Genomic DNA, 7,213 nt, shown 5'->3' on the forward strand with positions numbered 1-7,213 from the left:
AAAAAAATATCACTTCATTAGACATCGAATAGAATAAGGAATCCTCGTGGCAAAGAGGGTATCATCAAATGAGAACCCAACAGATCCCCTCACGAAGGGACTGACTCGGGCTAAGCATCTCCAGCATGCTCGGAGCATAGGGCTGAAGGATGATATTAGTTTTAATAGTTAGATAATCTCGAAATTTGTAAAATGTAATTGACATTTGATGATAAATAAAAGCTGTTATTTATTAGTAAAGTGTTTCTATCACTTGTCAATCGTTTACTATATTTCTTTTGCATGTTTTGACTTCTAGAATAATTATGTTTGGTATATCATATTGTTCGAATCTCCACAGTTGGTCATACATCGGAAGTGGGTATGAATCAAGACTATCATGATTGGTTGCAGAGGTCTAAGGTGTTGGACATGGCTACAACAATGATGAGTGCTCATAAGTTCTTAGCATTGGACTCAACCCACGCTCACTGGAATCACTTCATGGAATTTATCTCGAGTGATCGTGAGACGGTAATATCATATAAGTCTTCAAACCTAGAGATATGATTTGTTACTTACGAGTTGGTTATGCATTGATTGTACGAAAACGCATTGGTAACTCGATGTTATAAAACGTGCTTTTGTGAATAATTCAATGAGTGGTAGAACAAACATATGAGTCGAAGTTTATTTGTTCCTTCTTGGATTAGAAGCTGATATCTGGGCACCTTGATGATTTTGTTTTGACCTATGTACCGGGCCCGGTCAGAACTAAATTGATGTGTTTAGATAAGTTCTATGTCAAACAAATCGGAAATCGGGAAACAAATGTTGGACAATAAGTAAGACCATGTTCCATGTATTTGTCTGGATGATATCTAGAACAGAGGATTATATGATCACCTATCTAAAATGGCGCGTTCTAGTTCAACAGAGTTTAAAGAGCTACGATTGCTGATCGGTTCCTGAATTCATACTTTCAACTATAGTTATTTGACTTATCCAAGTGGGAGACTGTTGGGTATAGTGTCTAAGTCCATAACTATATTTGGTATGTACTTGACCCGACCCGGCATGGTCCATTTGGGTTGCACTTCACCCGAACAATTTATGGATAATCTTTTGAGAATAGTATAAGTTATGATTTATTAATATATTATAAGTTCTAATATATTAATATAAGATCATGTTATTTAATTAGTATTGATCTATAATTAATCTAGGATTAATTTAGAGATCAAAAGTATTACTAATTAAATATGGGTTCTTATATTTATATAGTGTGGGCTAATGCTTATTTGGAATGGGCTAGGCTTGCATGGAAAGTCCATGGATACTCCATGGAGCTTTAACCCATGGATCTCATGGAAATGAAGAGACATGGGTATTAGGGTTTACATGGATGTAACCCTAATCCACCACACTATATAAAGGAGGCTTTGGTTCTTGAAATCACACTAGTTGAGGTGAGTAAAGTAAGAGGGCCGATTTCAAGATAGTTGTGACTATTCTCTCAAAGTTCCAAGTTTGTGCTGATTTGTGATTTCCATTTGACGCATCCACACTATTGGTGCTAGGCTCTAAAACTCCAAGCCATCAACTACAACTACAAGGTAAGTAATTCTACTAGCTTTATTTGATTCAAGTTCCCCATGCCATGCTAGATAGGATATGAACCTTGGAAAAATAATTATTTGCATGTATCTTAGACAAACATAGATCCAAGGTTTATTAGGGTTGCATGTACACTTAGGAAGTGTTAGAATGCTCAAAACCCATCAGCATGGACCCAAAATTTGATGCTTTGTTTGAGGAGCTCAATACCGAGTTATACCATGATTGTGAGATGTCTTCTTTAAACTTTTGGTGAAGTTGTTGCATATTAAAGTGATCAATAAATGGACAAATAGTTCATTTGACCAACTTGTAGAGTTGCTAAGAGTTGCTTTCCCGAAGAGCAAGATTCTAACTTCACACTATGAAGCTAAGAAAAGGTTGAGAAAGATAGGGTTAGGATATGAGTCCATCCATGCTTGCAAATATGATAGTGCTTTGTTTCGGAAGGAGAATGATTCCTTACAAAATTGTTCGATTTGTAACGAGAGTAGACGGGTGGACAGAACCACAAAGGGGAAGCAAGTACCACAAAAAGTGTTGCGGTACTTTCCTTTGACTTCAAGACTTCGACGGATGTATAGTTCCAAATTCACAGCTAAAGATATGGTTTGGCATAATACTGGAACATCAACGGATGGTATGATGTATCATCCGGTATATGGGAAGTCATGGCAAGAATTTGATAAGAGATATCTAGAGTTTGCTAAAGAACCTAGATAAGTTCGTCTAGGTTTAGTTGCTGATAGCTTTAATCCATTCGGCAACTTTAACAATTATAGTATTTAGACCCAGAATACAGATGATGAAGGACGAGGCATGGACCCATAATTTGATGCTTTGTTTGAGGAGCTCAATACTGAGTTATACCCTGATTGTGAGATGTCTTCTTTAAACTTTTGGCGAAGTTGTTGCATATTAAAGTGATCAATAAATGGACAAATAGTTCATTTGACAAACTTGTTGAGTTGCTAAGATTTGCTTTCCCTAAGAGCAAGATTCTAACTTCACACTATGAAGCTAAGAAAAAGTTGAGAAAGATACGGTTAGGATATGAGTCGATCCATGCTTGCAAATATAATTGTGCTTTGTTTCGGAAGGAGAATGATTCCATGCAAAATTGCTCGATTTGTAACGAGAGTAGATGGGTGGACACAACCACAAAGGGGAAGCGAGTACCACAATTATAGTATTTGGCCGGTTATATTGACTACCTACCATACACCACCATGGATATGTATGAAAGAGTCTTCTTTCATGCTAACTTTGTTGATTCCTAGCCCTAGATCACCCGCAAAGGATATTGATGTTTACTTGAGGCCTTTGTTGGATGAGTTGAAAATGTTGTGGGCCGAAGGTGTCCAAAAGAGAGATGCATCAACCAACACTATATTGAATATGCGTGCGATGTTGTTATGGACTATCAATGATTTCCCATCACGTAGCAGACTATCGGATTGGAGTGGTTAAGGTTATTTAGCATGCCTTACTTGTAATGAAGATGCATCTTCCGTTTATGTGACCAACAAGATGTGTTATGCTAGTCACAGACGATTCTTGAATATAAACCATAGTTTGAGGGAGAGTGTATTGTTTGATGGTCAACCTAAGACAAGCCAGCGTCTTAGAAGATTCAGTAATGCAACTATATTAAAGCAAGTAAATTGGCTCTCCGATCGAATTCTAGGGAAACATCCTGATTACGGGGGCAAGAAAAGAAAGTGCGACGCTGAAAGAAAAACGAGAGTTAAATTGGACGAAACAAAGTATCTTCTTTGAGCTTGAGTATTGGTCTTCCGTCGACCTAAAACACAATTTTGATGTTACGCACGTTTCAAAGGATGTGAATGACGGTGTATAGAATATTGCATTGATGAACGATAAAAGCAAAGACAAAAAAGAAGCAAGAATTGACTTGAAAAATATAAGCATTAGACCAGATCAATGGCCAAAAGAGAAAGTCAAGAAAATGAAGAAACACAACATGGAAGAAAACAAGAAGAAAGAAATACCCACACATGCTTCTTACTCTTTCAAACCAATTGATCGATAACATTTATGTCAATTCATTAAAGGAGTGAGACTACCTGATAGTTTTGGATCGAACTTTAAGAAGAAGGTTAATGATACTGAATCAAATTTGGTTGGGTTGAAGTCTCACGATCATCACGTCCTCATGCAACGATTGCTACCTATAGGGTTCGAGCATGTCTCCCACCAAATGTTTCAAGAACAATCATTGACATGGGTGCATTCTTTTAAAAATATTTGTGCACGGTCATTGGATGTTAACGACATGAGAAATGTCAGAACAGAAGTGGTGCAGATCTTATGGAATCTTGAGTTGTTATATCCTCCAACATTTTTCGACATAATGATTCACCTTATTCTTCATTTACCTGATGAAGCCGTTCTTAGAGGGCCTGTACATATGAGATGGATGTATCCTTTTGGAATATATATGAAAAAACTTAAAAATTATGTCAGAAACAAAGCCAAACCAGAAGGTTCAATAGTAGAGAGTTATGTTGCAGACGAAGCTTTGACATTCTGCTATGTATCCTGAGGGTATCCAAACATATGTCAAAAACATGCCAACCCATGACAGTCTTGATTCATATCTACTTCCAACATATGACCGAATGTGGATGGTTTGAATAACTTAGTCATTTAGGAAGAACGACCTAGTTATTCTGGAAGTCAAAACATGAAAAGTGAAACACAAGAATAATCGAATCCAATATGGTCTCAGAACTTATGAATATAAATAAAACATCTTTTTATTTGTCACCATATTGATTACCCATCATTCATTTCATACTGTTTCAAACTATCAACTTTATATTTGAATTAAAACAATAGTTGTCCCATGTTACAAGCATGTACACTATGTTTTTCTAAACACTAGTCATGCCATACACCAAGTATGCATATTAAGTTTTTCTATGATCTTTACCTTGTGAAATAGATCGATTGCACATAGCTCCAATGATTCTCATATCACAGTCCCAAATCCTTACCGCAAATGCAGGAATTCCAAATTCATGTTATTTACCGAAATCTGTTAGATTCTAAACTTATATGCATTGATCCTCTTGTAATGATTATGCACAAAGTCACAAAGACTTGACAACAAACATTGCAGAGCATTCCAAAGAAGTTGAAATCCTTGGAAACATCATTCTTGCATTAAGTTTCCTCATCTTACACAGATTTATTAAACAACTTCCACCTTCCCATATTCCCATTTTGACTATGACTTCTGAATAAGAGTTGCCTCTTTTCAGAACATGTCAATATGGTCCTTCCAAAAATTAACACCATACTTCCAACTATCCCTGAGCATCCAATCTTTGCTAAACCTTAGATTGTCCTCGACAATTGCTTAATCATTTTAGTCATATCCAATTCTAGACATTTTCCCTTCTTTAATGCCCCATACATTTGGAAAATTTTTAGAAAGGATGAATATTATAGCATATGTAATCGATCCTATATCCGAAGCATATGGGACACGATTCATGATGTCTCACATAAAGACATGATTCTAGACTAGTTTTTTGCTATAATATTTCTATTTTCCATGTTCTCATAATTCAGATTATGAAAAGGGATGCCGTAATCATAATCGAATTTTAGAACGCAAATAATAGACCCATATATAGAATTTCCTTATGTTGAGCCATTCCAACTCAAAATTCATATATATCCTTGACTAAAGATGATTAAAACCTCAATCTAAGATTTTAGAATTGAAATTAAGTATAATTTCCTCTCCCTTAATTATAGCAAGACAACTTTCCAACCCCTGCAACTACACGAATTGAGACTTTTGTTTTCTATAATTAACATTATTGTCTAATAATAATTATCATGCTTCCACTAACATGATGATTATTAGCATAACACTTATGCTCCTACTATATTTGACATGTACTCAGAAATCAGCTGGACTTCTATAAATCAATATTTATTGACTTTCTTACCAAAGTTCAGAATTCTGATACGAAATGCTTTGACAAACTTTATCAAAATCATACACCTTTCCTTAAATTGCACACATGTGTGTCTAAACAATTTCAGAACTACGAAAAGGGATGTGGTAATCATAGTCTTAATTGTTTAGACCTTTGTCATTTCTCACAAGTCCTTGTTAGTGTGTCGGTTAACCACACATGTTCTACTAACGACTTTGAGAATGCAAATATCACAATTGCTATCTAGTTAAAATCTACTTAGTGAAAGTGTTTCCTCACCATCATTTTCATGAATCGGAGAGAAACCATATGACATTTAGATTTAATGGTTTATGTGTTCTTATCCATGTGGATTTGTCAAAACCATAATCACAAGAGAAGGATAATGACAAATCCAAGCTCATATGGATTGAACTCAATCTGAATTTCTTTCCACCTGGCAGCTCAAGGGCCTGCCATTGCTTCCAAGTTTTTATGCAACCAATTGAGAACTCTCAGAACTCATATGCAAAGCCAAATTTAACTGGAATGGGCATAGAAATAGAAGTATGTTAACACGATAGGTTATAAACCTCACGTCATGTGCTAGAGTTAAACTACAGGTTTTTATTCTTGATTAGATCTTGAAATTCTTTCAGGACCGTTAAGACTCCCACTGTCCTCTTGACATATAAGACTATCTTGCCAAATATTCAAGAGATAGTGCAGATTCTTTATCAAGACAAACACTTCACACAATTGGCCTTAGTTCCTTCATTGCTCCGATCTAACAATCAAGAAATATAAAAGATTTAAGAGAGATTTCAATGGATGATGAAAGGATATTGTTACACCCCAGCCGTCGACGGAAACACTGGGCAGTGTAACGTCATTTCTCGTATCATAGTTATCAACTTCCTGAAAACACATGCAATTTAAAATACGTCAACATAAAGTTGGTAGGTCCACAGGTTTTGACTCCATATAAAAATAATACATTTTCCAAGTTCAAAAGTATAGTTTTGAAAGTATCATTTTGACTCTCAAACATTTAGTATATATATCCTAGGTATAATGGTTTACTTAACAAATAAGTGTTATACCTAAACGTTCTTTGAACCTAAAGTATAAGTATAAATGTTTGTAATTCCATACAAACTAAGTTACTACGCATAAATCTTATTTCAATTTTATACGAGTAAAACCGCTACGTATAAATCTATTTCAATTCTATACGAGTAAGTAGGATAGGTATAGTGGTCTACTTAATACACAAGTAATATACCTACTAGATTCTTATATATAGAGTATAAGTCTTTGGGAAACTTATACATAACATTCATACTTGTATATCAACAAAGTATAATGCTTCTAAAGTTATGTTACCATGAGTCTGTAGCTACAACTGTACGACTTAGTTTTATACCTCTGGTTATTATTAGAAGGATTACACCTTGTGGTAGTTACAAGGATCACACATTGTGGTAGTACAAGGATCACACCTTGTGGTAGTACAAGAATCACACCTAGCGGTAGTACAAGGATCACACCCTGTGGTAGTACAAGGATCACACCTTGCGGTAGTTTCCATATGCTTTATCGACGTCGGAAGGTAGTAAATTAGGTAAGTTCATCACTCGCAAATTATTGGTTGTAACTAA

Source organism: Lactuca serriola, chromosome 2, assembly GCF_051521515.1.
Source record: "Lactuca serriola cultivar US96UC23 chromosome 2, Lser_US96UC23_V15, whole genome shotgun sequence".
Taxonomy (NCBI): domain Eukaryota; kingdom Viridiplantae; phylum Streptophyta; class Magnoliopsida; order Asterales; family Asteraceae; genus Lactuca; species Lactuca serriola.